This window comes from Oncorhynchus tshawytscha, linkage group LG12, assembly GCF_018296145.1.
Source record: "Oncorhynchus tshawytscha isolate Ot180627B linkage group LG12, Otsh_v2.0, whole genome shotgun sequence".
In the NCBI taxonomy this organism is placed as follows: domain Eukaryota; kingdom Metazoa; phylum Chordata; class Actinopteri; order Salmoniformes; family Salmonidae; genus Oncorhynchus; species Oncorhynchus tshawytscha.
The window spans coordinates 30319404-30334171 of record NC_056440.1 but is presented as its reverse complement, the minus strand read 5'-3'; positions in this window follow the sequence as shown (position 1 = coordinate 30334171).

The following is a 14768-nucleotide window of genomic DNA, read 5'->3' as shown; positions in this document are numbered from 1 at the left end:
GCAGCAGCGTAGCACTGAGCAGCATATACGTAGGCAGAAGAGTGAGCAGCAGCTACGCATAAAAAATCCTGCACATGTGCAGAAAACTCCTTATTTTTATCCACGGTTAATCAGGTTTCCAGAAATCCGAACAACAGCCCTCCGAAATCTAAAACATGAAATGTTCAGTGTCATTTACATGAATACACTACTACAGTCTTTGTACATTCACAATCTGATTCCCCATTGGAGTCCAGTTATTTCAGACAAAAAACGAATGGCATTCACTAACATGTTTTAGAGTTATACCCTTTTCATACATAGGACGCCGCTACAGTAACGGGTCAATAGCGACAATCGATAAACTTTCAGACAATTTAAAAAAGTGCTGCATCAGCGTCTGTACCTTTTTAGACAGTAGAATTCTGCTCCGGCATAGAATGTTCTGTATTTATTCCCTGACAAAAATAAATGTTGCTGATCGATGTGCTGTAGTGTTGTTTTTCTGCTGTTTTTTTCTGGTAGGGTAGATAGATGGGTTTTCTTTCTACTAAATGTATTTGTAAGCATAGCGGTGGGAAGTAGGGGGTTGCACTAAGAAAAGTAGTGCACTGGGCCTTTAATAGGCCTGTATTAGCCAACCGATATAGCCGTCTGCAGCGCCAGCGCGGGCAAAAATACTTCCTTGTTGTATTTTAGAAACAATGATATTATTCAGAATAATTATGAATATATAATCTGCAATCTACGGTGAAGTGAGACTCAGTAGACAGGCAATGTTGTGGTCCAGATGTTTGCTAAATGCAAAGGTGGTATCTAGAGGATGCAGATTGAAATTCCAAGCTGTGCATAAGGAACTACTGTTGTGCCCCTGAGCAACACAACATCCATTACTGAGAGGAGCCTTCAGTACTATCCAGACTGATTTTAGTGCCTTCGGGGGAATCTCAATCAAATGCACAACAATATTACAGACATAACATTTCTAGTTCAATATAAAATATCTGAGGGAATAAAAATGGATATGGAGACTTAATAATGTAGTCTTAAATCAACAGGATCCGTCTTGTGAAAAGTTACTGAAGGCTTTTCCCAATAGAGAGATGTCAGCAGATACACTACATGACCAAAAGTGCGTGGACACCTGCTCGTCGAGCCCCTTCTTTTTAAACCCGTCCCCTCACAAAATGCCCTTGCTTTATTGTTGCCTAATATTGAACCTTACATGTCAGTGTGACAATGTGAGCGGAAAGGACAAAATATACATCCACCACAGCACACACCTACACCTCACATAACACATAGTTTCAGCCCAGTGTAGATCAATCCAACCCCCAGTTATACACAGCGCCAATTTTCCCAGGCAAGTTGGTGTGGATCTTGTATAGAAATTTGGGTTGGTAGAAAAAACTGGGTAATGATTTGCATTCGCTGTAAGGCCCTACAGTATGTTCATCAAGCATACATTACACCTCTATAAGGATAAGCATATCATAAATGTGACACAGCCACATTATGAATGTATGAATAAGAGATGTGATCACAGATGTCAGAGCATGACCCATAATCAAAAATGTAAATGTTTTCTGTGAAGACAGCTGATGTCATAATATTCATACAAACTCCCTAACATCACAGATAAGACAGTCTATTCGAAATGTCCTATGCTTTGCTATGTAATTTGTGTGCCTGCAGAAACATCAGTCTGTGCCTCTAGACACGGGGACTTGCCAAACACAATCTATCATATGTTAAATCAACAGGAGGAAAAACAACCTGAGGAAAACAATTGGAGCTGATAAGCCACAGGCAAGCACACATCAATGTTTTACTGAAACGCGCAAAGATGCTCTCCAGCCATGACAACCTCGCTGCTGCCATTGATATCACCCACGTATATAAAACCAAGATATACTGTATGTCCAGGACAAAAGACTCTGTGTACGTAGCAGATCACAGCTCCCAATTCCAAGAAACAAGGTTTACTGAGTAAATGACCTACGCAGGAACATTGTCATACCTGTTGATGCTTCCTGACACTGACAATACTCACATACAGGCAGATCAATTAAAAGAGCCTTATATATTTCTATCTAGGTCATTGTACATTGCCTACATTGTCTATACAATACTGATTTGACGTGTAAGCAGATGTTAACTGGCAGCCATGGGTTATGAAAATCAAATGTTACAGCTCTTACAATGTAGGCTGTTTCTCTTGAGTTTTTTCATAATGCAATAAGAAAAGTTCAACTGAATCCAGTGTGAGAAAATGAAAACCGTGGCGACCCAAAATGAAACGCATGCAGATTAAAGACAATCTGTTAACATGCCTGGCATTAAATTCCCTTTCACCAGATTTTAATGACAGAGCCCAAATGCAGTGCTGTAACCTCAAAAACATCCGGGGGAAAAATGACTAGGGAGGGTACGTAATGGATGATCATCCCACTCTTCCCATTGCACTTAGGGTAAACAATGACCATAATCAACATCTACAGTACCATAATGCATGGCCATTAGCAATCTGTCAAACAGCCCTTTGATTTTCACATCTCTCTCTCAAAACACATACAGGAAAAAATGTAATCTGTTCTCATCTGTTGCAGCACCCCTGAACTGTATTTCATGGATAGTGAGCGGGAACCAGGGTGAGTGGGTTCAGGCAAAGTTCATATATTAATAAAATGTTTGAGCAGTGAGATTTGGCCAGGCTGGCAGAGAGTCATGTAGAGACAGGCGTCTGGTTCTATCCATGCCAGTCAAGTAATTCAGTAAACCAGACATCTTGTCCAACCCTCATCTCCATCTCAGCAGCAGTGGTGGGACTTAACCACTCTCTTCAAGGAACAAGGGCATTTCAGGTAGACAAGCTGATTGTTCATCGAACTTAGTAAGATCAAAATACTTCCCTTAATTAACACAGCAAGACAGCTAACCAGGAAGTCTGCTTACATCACTTACTACTCAGTGTACACGCAGAGCAGAGTGACAGCCTGTGGTCACTAACCACTGTGGTAAATTGTTCCATTGATGTTTCATCAAGCCCAGGTCTCAGCAGTGGTAATGTTCAGTATCGACAATGATGCAGAGACCAATAACTAGTAGTCATCATACTAGGGCCAGGTGTTTTGGGGCAGTTTTGGGGGAACAGTGCCTCAAAATGTTCTTCAAAACTACTGGTCCTATACTCTGAGGACAAACACACAAAGTAGACTACCTCCCTACCACATACTGTAGATTCACCCCTATTTAGGCTATATCAATAACAGTTTAATTTACATTTTGTGGTCTAGTAAAAACATGTGGTTAAGTCATTCATAGTTCATCTATTTATCTCATCTCCAGATCTCTATAGAGCAACAGAACCCTGTCAAAATGTAATAAGATAAATGGGGCTGCCAATTCTTCTTTTCTGTTCTTCATACTGTAGCTGTATGCTCTGCACAGTCTCTCTGAAAGAATCAGAGGGCACTGAACTTATGATATATTCTTTTGATGTGATTGACCTCTAGAGCGTATTAGATTCTCTCAGTCCAGTAAATGGATCAGAAACTAGAATGCTGTGTTTGAAAAGATTTGGAGTGAGGTCATGCAGTGAGAGAAATGAAAGGAATCTACAAGCTTTCTTTGATGATGGACATCATCCTAGATATGGTAACTTCACCTGGGAGACCTCTGGGGTCTTGTCTGGAGAAAGACAGTACACACAGAGCTAACAAAAAATATATAAGTAATTTAAGTACAACAACTGTAACTGTAGAAACTGTAATAAGCACAACATATCATATGTTCACATAAGCATCAAATATATATGTTTTTTACATTGGTTGTTTGTGAGACATTTGAGGGCACACCCATGATGATCCACAGAACCACAACTGAGGGTACACTTCATATTGCGCTTGAACTGAAGTGTGTATACCCATGAGATCAGATCCATTTCCGAGCAAAGTAACCCCAAACAAGCTCGCACTCTACTGGCAGGGGTGCTGGTGGGGACAGGGTGCTGAGTGGACAGGGAACAACTTTGATCTGGTTGTTGCAGTTGTAAAGATGAAAGTGTCATTGAACAAGCAGCAATCAGCAGCAGTGCACCCAGAATACATATGGAACACTGTTGGTCTAAGCCCCACATCCCATCCTCCAATCCTAAAGCCTTGCCTACAGCTTCTTCAATAAGGATAGAAGTGGCAATGCTGGATCTTCCCTTTGTCATCTGTTTGAAGTATGTTATCAGTTCCCAGGACTCAAATGAGCCTTGATTCTCTTTGAACATACAGTGCCTTCAGAAAGTACTCATACCCTTTGACTTAGTCCACATTTTGTTGTCTTACAACCTGAATTCAAAATGTATTAAATATACACATCACCTACACACAATACCCCAAACTGACAAAGTGAAAACATGTTTTTAGAAATGTTTGCAAATGTATAAAAAATGAAATACAGAAATATATCATTTACATAAGTATTCACACCCCTGAGTCAATACCTAGAATCACCTTTGGCAGCGATTACAGCTGTGAGTCTTTCTGGGTAAGTCTATAAGAGTTTTGCACATCTGGATTGTACAATATTTGCACATCATTCTGTTGAAAATTCTTCGAACTCTTAAGTTGGTAGTTGATCATTGCTAGACACCCATGTTCATGTCTTGCCATAGATAATCAAGCAGATTTAAATCAAAACTGTAACTAGGCCACTCAGGAACATTCAATGGCATCTTGGTTAGCAAATCCAGTCTATATTTGGCCTTGTGTTTTAGGTTATTGTCCTGCTGAAAGGTGAATTTGTCTCCCAGTGTCTATTGGAAAGCAGACTGAATCAGTGTTTCTTCTAGGATTTTGCCTGTGCTTAGCTCTATTCCATTTATTTGTATCCATGAAAACTCCCTAGTCCTTGTCAATGACAAGCATACTTATAACGTGATGGAGCCACCACCATGTTTGAAAATATGAAGAGTGGTACTCAAGGATGTGTTGTTTTGCAAAACACTTTGTATTCAGGGCATAAAGGACATTTCTTTGTCAGTTTTACTATAGTGCCTTATTGCAAACAGGATGCATGTTTTGGAATATTTGTATTCTGGAAAGGCTTCCTTTTCACTCATTTTTGTATTGTGGAGTAACGACAATGTTGTTGATACATCCTCAGTTTTCTCCTATCACAGTCATTAAACTCTGCAACTGTTTTAAAGTCACCATTGGCCTCATGGTGAATTTCCTGAGTGGTGTCCTTCCTCTCTGGCAACTGAGTTAGGAAGGAGGCCTGTATCTTTGTAGTGATTGGGTGTATTGATACACCATACAAAGTGTAATTAATAACTTCACTCAAAGGAATATTCAATGTCTGCTTTTTTAAAAATCCATCTACCAATACATGCCCTTCTTTGCGAGGCATTGGAAAACTTCCCTGGTATTTGTGGTTGAATTTGTGTTTGAAATTCACTGCTTGAAGGAGCTACCTTACAGTATGTGTGGGGTACAGAGATGAGGTAGTCATTCAAAAATCATGTTAAACACTATTATAGTCCATGCAACTTATTATGTGACTTGTTAAGCACATTTTTACTCCTGAACGTATTTAGGCTTGCCATAACAAAGGGATTGAACTGTCACGCCTGCTCCCGCTATTCCTTCCCTTCCCCCAGCCGGCATGCCCAGCGCCAATGTCTCAGCCGATTCGCCCAGGTGGGACGCCGGGTGGCGCCACTAGAGGGGTGGGGGTGGGGGGGGGTGTACTGTCACACCTGCTCCCGCTCTTCCTCCCTCTGGCGCTCACGCATCAGCGATCATTGGACTCACGTGGACTCAATTACTTGTGTCATTACCTTCCCTATATCTGTCTGTGCCCAAGCTCTGTTCCCTGCTTCGGAATTGTTTGTCATAGGTCCTTTTATTTACCTGTGTGCTGACGCTGTTCCTGTCGTGTTCTACGCCTGTTCCCTATTAAATGTTTAACTCCCCGTACCTGCTTCTCCTGTCCGGCGTCACTCCTTACATGAACACTTATTGACTCAAGACATTTCAGCTTTTCATTTTCTATTAATTAGTAAACATTTCTACAAACATAATTCCACTTTGACACTATGGGCTATTGTGTGTAGGCCAGTGGCACAAAATCTAAATGGAATTGATTTAAAAATCAGGTTTTAACACAATAAAATGTGGAAAAAGTCAAGAGATGTGAATACTTTCTGATGGCCCTGTAAAGCATAGCATAAGCTTACACAATGAATAATACAAGAGCAGGTTTGACATGGTACTTTATTATTTTAAAGATGAATCAAATTAGCAATACTATTATGGTATTGTAGTAAAATAATATTAAACAATAACTAGCAACTACTAGTAAGCAGAGTAATCCTCTATTTAAATCATAAACCTCAATTATCAGTCCTTCTCAAAAAGCTCTTCTGCAGCATACGGTAATGGAAAACATACAATACTGTAAAGTACACCTGGTTGTTAAGATAAATAAAAGGTATCTTTCTGACATTTATAAATCACAACACGCACATCTATGATGGCATGGAAAAAGCCAATAATGAGGTAGTTCTCTATTCAGTAAGATAGATATTAAAATATTAAGAAGACCTTAATCAAATTGAGGTTGAATACATAATGCACTGGATTCTGGAATCATCAAGCAGACCCTATTATCTCCTCTCAGTTGACTGAAAAAGAGAAAAGATGTTCCATGGCTTTTTCGAAATCAGGAGAGAGATAGGTTCTACTGACAATGTGAAAATGTATTGTGTACTATGACATTCACCTTCTGATGTCTGGTATCTCTGGTAGACTACATGACCAAAAGTATTTGGACACCTGAACATCTCGTTCCAAAATCATGGGGATTAATATGGAGTTGGTCCGCCCTTTGCTGCTATAACAGCCTCCACTCTTCTTGTGAGGCTTTCCACTAGATGTTGGAACACTGCTAAGTGGACTTGCTTCTATTCAGCCACAAGAACATTAGTGAGCTTGAGCACTGATGTTGGGCGAATAGGCCTGGCTCGCAGTTGGCGTTCCAATTCATCCCAAAGGTGTTTGATGGGATTGAGGTCAGGGCTCTGTGCAGGCCAGTCAAGTTCTCCCACACCGATCTCTGTATGGACCTCGCTTTGTGCACGGGGGCATTGTCATGTTGAAACAGGAAAGGGCCTTCCCCAAACTGTTGCCACAAAGTTGGAAGCACATAATTATCTAGAATGTCATTGGATGCTGTGGCATTAAGATTTCCCTTCACTGGAACTATGGGGCCTAGCCCAAACCATAACAAACAGCCACCAAACTTTACAGTTGGCACTATTCATTGGGGCAGGTAGCATTCTCCTGTCAAATTCAGATTTGCCAAATCCAGATGGTGAAGCGTGATTCATCACATCAGGATAATGCCCCATGGCACAAAGCTAGGATTGTCAAGGAATGGTTCCACAAACGTGATAGTAAATTCAGCTTACTGCAGTGGCCTACCCAGTCACCAAATCTGAATTCAATTGAGTATCTGTGGGTTGAGATGGAACAAACTTTTCGGAATAGAGATCCACTACCAGCCAACTTGACACAAGGGTGGGAAATATTAGAGTCAACATGGGCCAGCATCTCTGTGGAACACTTTCGACACCTTGTAGCGTCCATGCCCCGACGAATTGAGGCTGTTCTGAGGGCAAAAGGGGGTGCAACTAATGTTTGGTACTCTCAGTGTATGTATCTTCTTGTCTTATAGAGTATAAGAAGACATTGAAATAATCATGAATCCATGCTGTTATTCTCCCCTACTGTGTTGTCTTCTCCACTCGTGGCTATGTTTTTGCAAAGGATTCTTCTCCCACCTGAGCCTACTTGCTTTGCCTGCTGTGTTCATTAGGTTTCAGGTATATGGCTGAGGCATCACAGCCAGGACATCGGGAATGTACGTGGATGGCGATGGTTAGCGATGGTTAGCTCCCCTCTGTAAAATGTTTTCTAAATTCAAGAGAGCCACATAAAGCAGGACCAACAAAAACATTTTTCTTGTTGATGTTGGGCACCTACAATTCACAGTAAGTCATAAATATGCAATTGTAGCTGTCAAAGCTGCCCCCGGATATATTGTGCATACTGTAGCACTGCCTAGACCTCTGACTACTGCCTCAGGACTGCTTTCACACCACAACACTAACACCACACTGTCACTATAGCTCACTTCCCAGGTAGCTGACACAGCCAGGAGCAGTGTTTAGTACCCGTAGGTGAGGGAAGAATAAACCTATATTGATCTCACAACAGGATGGTACAGAACGAACAGTCCCATGCTTCTTACATATAATGAATGCTACACCAGAATGCCACTCCTGGTCACACAAGGCCTGGCTTGTAACTATGGTCTTCTTAAATCACAGTCGGCCAATGATTTAGAATCAATAGTCATTCCTTAAAACATGGACATCCATTAATTAGTTTCTGCTGAGTTTTTCAACAAAAACCTAGAGAGATACCTTGAGAGGAAGGCTTTTCTCTACCTAAATGGGCCATGAATACAACCATGCTTGATAGAACTACAGGCTATATATTGAAGAATTGTCACGTTCTGACCTTTATTTCCTTTGTTTTGTCATTATTTAGTATGGTCAGGGCGTGAGTTGGGGTGGGCAGTCTATGTTTGTTTTTCTATGATTTGGGTATTTCTATGTTTCGGCCTAGTATGGTTCTCAATCAGAGGCAGGTGTCATTAGTTGTCTCTGATTGAGAATCATACTTAGGTAGCCTGGGTGTCACTGTGTGTTTGTGGGTGATTGTTCCTGTCTCTGTGTTTGCACAAGATAGGGCTGTCTAGGTTTTCACATGTTTTTGTAGTCAGTTGTGCATGTGTACATTTACGTATTAAAAGAACCATGGACACATACCACGCCGCATATTGGTCCTCTGATCCTTTTCGCCTCTCCTCTTCAGAAGAAGAGGAGGAAATCCCAGACAAGAATCTAACAAAGATCATGTAATCAACCCTGACTGATTGTTTAACTAATCAATAATAAATGAAGCATCACTCACAGCCTTGAGGAGATATAATTGAATAGTTACAGTAGCATATCCACAATGTTGTACATGATACTGCTAAAAATGTATGTACAATTTCACTAACCCTATGCCTTCTGATTTAATCTCTTCAATTTTTGTTAGAAAGGAAAAGATTAACACTGAACAGAAGAAAAAGATCCAATCAGGATTTTTCTTAGATTTTTCTTTGGGGATATAAATCTAGCTACTGTAGCTATGTCAGCCAAAGCATCTGCCATTCAACTGTATTAGAGCAAGACATTTGAGTGACAGTGGAATTATCTCTTCGAAAATAACTTGTGTGAAAAGTTGTTGCATTTAAACTTTAGATCACCGGTTACTTTGTGTGCTAAATGTGAAATGTTTTTTGCAATGGGAAGTAACAGTTGTACAATTAAAATGGGAAATGTTTAGCCTAATGGTTGTGTTTTACCTACTGGCTTATTATATCCCAGTGAATGGACTATTTATCCTTAACATCAAGGAGCTGTAGTGGAGCAGGTTGAGAGCTTCAAATTCCTTGGTGTCCACATCAACAACAAACTAGATTGGTCCAAACACACCAAGACAGTCGTGAAGAAGGCACGACAAAGCCTATTCCCCCTCAGGAAACTAAAAAGATTTGGCATGGGTCCTGAGCTCCTCAAAAGGTTCTACAGCTGCAACATCGAGAGCATCCTGACTGGTTGCATCACTGCCTGGTACGGCAATTGCTCAGCCTCTGACCGCAAGGCACTTCAGAGGGTAGTGCGTACGGCCCAGTAGATCACTGGGGCAAAGCTGCCTGCCATCCAGGACCTCTACACTAGGCGGTGTCAGAGGAAGGCCCTAAAAATTGTCAAAGACCCCAGCCACCCCAGTCATAGACTGTTCTCTCATAGACTGTTCTCTCAAGCGGTACAGGAGTGCCAAGTCTAGGACAAAAAGGCTTCTCAACAGTTTTTACCCCCAAACCACAAGACTCCTGAACAGGTAACCAAATGGTTACCCACACTGTTTGCATTGTGTGCCCCCCCCAACCCCTCTTTTATGCTGCTGTTACTCTCTGTTTATCTTACAGTATATGCATAGTTACTTTATATATACATTCATGTACATACTACCTAAATTGGCCCGTTGTGTCCCACCACCCGCCTACCCCTCTTTTTACGCGTCTGCTACTCTGTTTATCATACAGTATATGCATAGTCACTTTAACGATACCTACATGTACATACTACCTCAATAGGCCTGACTAACAGGTGTCTGTATATAGCCTTGCTACTCTTTTTTCAAATGTCTTTTTACTGTTGTTTTATTTCTCTACTTACCAATCTCTACTTACCAACACACACATACCTTTTTTCACACCATTGCTTAGAGCCTGTAAGTAAGCATTTCACTGTAAGGTTTACACCTGTTGTATTCGGGGCACGTGACAAATAAACTTTGATTTGATTTGTGTGACTGCTGACTTTCTATCAACCCTAAGCAGTGTTGTAGTGGTGAAGTGACGCCTGGATAAATGGGTATACAGTGCATTCGGGAAGTATTCAGACCCCTTAAGTTTTTCCACATTTTGGTACGCTGCAGCCTTATTCTAAAATAGATTTCTTACATGTTTTTCCTCATCAATCTACACACAATACTCCATAATGACATAATGAAAATTAAAACAGGTTTTTAGAATGTTTTGAAAAAGTATTAAAAATAAAAAACAGAAATACCTTATTTACATAAGTATTCAGGCCTTTTGCTATGAGACTTGAAATTTAGCTCAGGTGCATCCTGTTTCCATTGATCATCCTTGAGATGTTTCTACAACTTGATTGGAGTCCCCCTGTGGTAAATTCAATTGATTGGACATGATCTGGAAAGGCACACACTTGTCTATATAAGGTCCTACAGTTGACAGTTCATGTCAGCAAGAACCAAGCCATGAGGTCGAAGAAATTGTCCGTAGAGCGCCGAGACAGGATTGTGTCGAAGCACAGATCTGGGGAAGGGTACCAAAACATTTCTGCTGCATTGAAGGTTGCCAAGAACACAGTGGCCTCCATCATTCTTAAATGGAAGAAGTTTGGAACCACCAAGACTCTTCCTAGAGCTGGCCGTCATAGAGCCCAGACATGAATCCGATCAAACATCTCTGGAGAGACCTGAAAATACTTGTGCAGCAACGCTCTCCATCCAACCTGACAGAGCTTGAGAGGATCTGCAGAGAATAATGGGAGAAACTCCCCACATACAAGTGTGCCAAGCTTGTAGCATTATACCCGAAGAAGACACAAGGCTGTAATCGGTGCTTCAACAAAGTACTGAGTAAAGGGTCTGAATACTTATGTAAATGTGATATTTCCGTTTTTATTTTTCATACATTTGCAAAATGTTCTACAAACAGGTTTTGCTTTGTCATTATGGGGTATTATGTGTAGATTGATGAGGAATACAAACAATCTGATCCATTTTAGCATAAGGCTGTAACATAACAACAAAATATGGAAAAAGTCAAGGGGTCTGAATACTTTCCGAATGCAGTGTACATCCCGGCCTGCGAAGGAAAGGCGCCATTTATTTTTTTCAGATTTTCACTCTCAAAATCACACTTTTTTAATTTAAAAAATGACAAAAATGTGATGTCTAAGTCCACAATAATGCTTAAACCACAGGAGCCAATTTTTGATGTCCGGGACAATTAAAAAAAATATATATATATATTTATTTTTAGGTTAAAGGTGCCCTTTAATTCAGCTGAGCGAAACAAATGCCATCCCCATTTATAAAAATCAGTATGATATCATTCTGTCAGGTAGGCCTACATTGCAGTCAACATTTCATTTGGAAGGTTTTTGGGAAAGCCTTTAGAAATGTTCAGGCAAACAGTGCATAATGACTGAATTGCAGATCTCAAATGGCCTATTAGAGGGCAGTGCGTATGGCCCAGTACATCACTGGGGCCAAGCTTCCTGCCATCTAGGACCTATATAATAGGCGGTGACAGAGGAAAGCCCATAAAATTGTCAGAGACTCCAGTCACCTAAGTCATAGACTGTTTCTCTGCTACCGCACGGCAAGCGGTACCTGTGCGCCAAGTCTAGGACCAAAAGGCCCCTTAACAGCTTCTACCCCCAAGCCATAAGACTGCTGAACAATTCATCAAATGGCCACCGGAATATTACATTGCCCCCCCCTACCCCCTCTATTTGTTTTGTACACTGCTGCTACTTGCTGCTTATTATCTATGCATAGTCACTTCAACCCTTCCTACATGTACAAATGACCTCAACTAACCTGTAGCCCTGCACACTCACTCAGTACCGGTACCCCCTGAATATAACCTCGTTATTGTTATGTTATTGTGTTACTTTTTATTATTTATTATTATTTTTTTTAACTTTAGTTTATTTGGTAAATATGTTCTTAACTCTTCTTGAGCTGCATTGTTGGTTAAGGGCTTGTAAGTAAGCATTTCACGGTAAGCATCTACACTTGTTGTATTCGGCGATGTGACAAATACAATTTGATTTGATTTGATTTGAACTAACTACTTAGGGGGAAAATTTTCAATACCGGGTTGGATACCCATTGTTGCTTTGGTTAGCATTTACAGGTAGATATCATACATTGTCTTTCCTCCCTACCTTAACGGCTACTGATGTTCTTCTGTGAGCTGCTCCATGCAACAACCAGTTGAGAGCGGTGTGCTCTTGCTGTTTGCAGATGTTTGTCCGCTGAAGCTGCAGCCTGGTCTTAAAGCATTTCATATTATTCTGTATGTAAATTTGAGCCACTCCATTTATACTGAACAAAAATATAAACACAACATGTAAAGTGTTGGGCCCATGAGCTGAAATAAAAGATCTCCGAAATGTTCCATACGCAGAAAAAGCTTTTGTTTACATCCCTGTTAGTGAGCATTTCTCCTTTGCCAAAAGAATCCATCCACCTGACAGGTGTGGCATATCAAGAAGCTGATTAAACAGCATGATCATAACACAGGTGCACCTTCTGTTTGGGACAATAAAAGGCCACTCTAAATTGTGCAGTTATGTCACACAACACAATGCTACAGATGTCTCAAGTTTTGAAGGAGCATGCAATTGGCATGGTGACTGCAGGAATGTCCACCAGAGCTGGTCCCTGTGACCTGAATGTTGATTTCTCTACCATAAGCCACCTCCAAAGTCATTTTAGAGAATTTGGTAGTACGTCCAATCGGCCTCACAACCACAGACTACGTGTAACCACACCAGCCCAGGACCTCCACATCCTGCTTCTTCAACTCTGGGATGGTCTGAGACATGCCACCCGGACAGATGATGAAACAGTGGGTTTGCATAACCTAATCATTGCTGCACAAACTGTCAGAAACCATCTCAGGGAAGCCCATCTGCTTGCTCGTCATCCTTACCAGGGTCTTGACCTGACTGCAGTTTGGTGTTGTAATCGTCTTAGGTGGGCAAATGCTCACTTTCGATAGCCACTGGCACACTGGAGGAGTGTGCTGGAGAAGTTTGCACTTTGCGTCTAAATCCCAGTTTCAACTGTACAGGGCAGGTGGCAGACAGCATGTATAGCGTCATGTGGGCGAGCGGTTTGCTGATGTCAACATTGTGAACAGAGTGCCCCATAGTGGTGATTGGGTTAGTTGGCTGAGTTGGTAGAGCATGGCACTTACAATGCCAGTGTTGTTGTTTAGATTCTCATGGGGTACCAGTACGGGGAGAAGAAAAATGTATACACTCACTACTGTAAGTCGCTCTGGATAACAGCATCTTCTAAATGACAAATGTAATGTTATGGGCAGGCATAAGCTACGGACAATGAACACAATTGCATTTTATCGATGGCAATTTGAATGCACAGAAATACCTTGATGAGATCCTGAGGCCAATTGTCGTGCCATTGATCCACCACCATCACTTCATGTTTCAGCATGATAATGCAGGGCCCCATGTCACAAGGATCTGTACACAATTCCTGGAAGCTGAAAATGTCCCAGTTCTTCTTTGGCCTGCATACTCATCAGACATGTCACCCATTGAGCGTGTACGACAGCATGTTCCAGTTCCCGACAATATCCAGCAACTTTGCACAGCTATTGAAGAGGAGTGGGACAACATTCCACAGCACACAATCAACAGCCTGATCAACTCTATGCGAAGGAGATGTTTCGTGCTGCATGAGGCAAATGTTGGTCACCCCAGATACTGACTGGTTTTCTGGTTGAAGGTATCTGTAACCAACAGATACATATTTGTATTCCCAGTCATGTGAAATCCATAAATTAGGACCTAGTGAATTTATTTAAATTGACTGACTTCTTATATATGAATTGCAACTCAGTAAAATATTTTTAATTGCTGCATGTTGCATGTTAGCTATCTGGCAAACGCTAGCTAAACTAGGGGTTAGGGTTAAGGTTCAGTTTAATTGAAGGGTTAGCTAAAAGGGTTAAGGTTAGGGGAAGGTTTAGCTAAAGGGTTAAGGTTATGGTTAGGAGAAGGGTTAGCTAACATGCTAACAGGGTTGGGTAGGTTACTTTGTAAATGTAATCCGTTACAGTTACCTGTCCAAAATTGTAATGAGTAACGGAACTTTTGGATTACCCAAACTCCGTAAGGTCATCTGATTACATTCAGTTACTTTCACATTACTTTCCCCTTAAGAGGCATTAGAAGATGACAAAAATGTGTGTTACCAATTGAAGGACATCTATTGCAGGATAAATGAATGTTAAAGTTTACATAGCTGGCCATATATAGATGT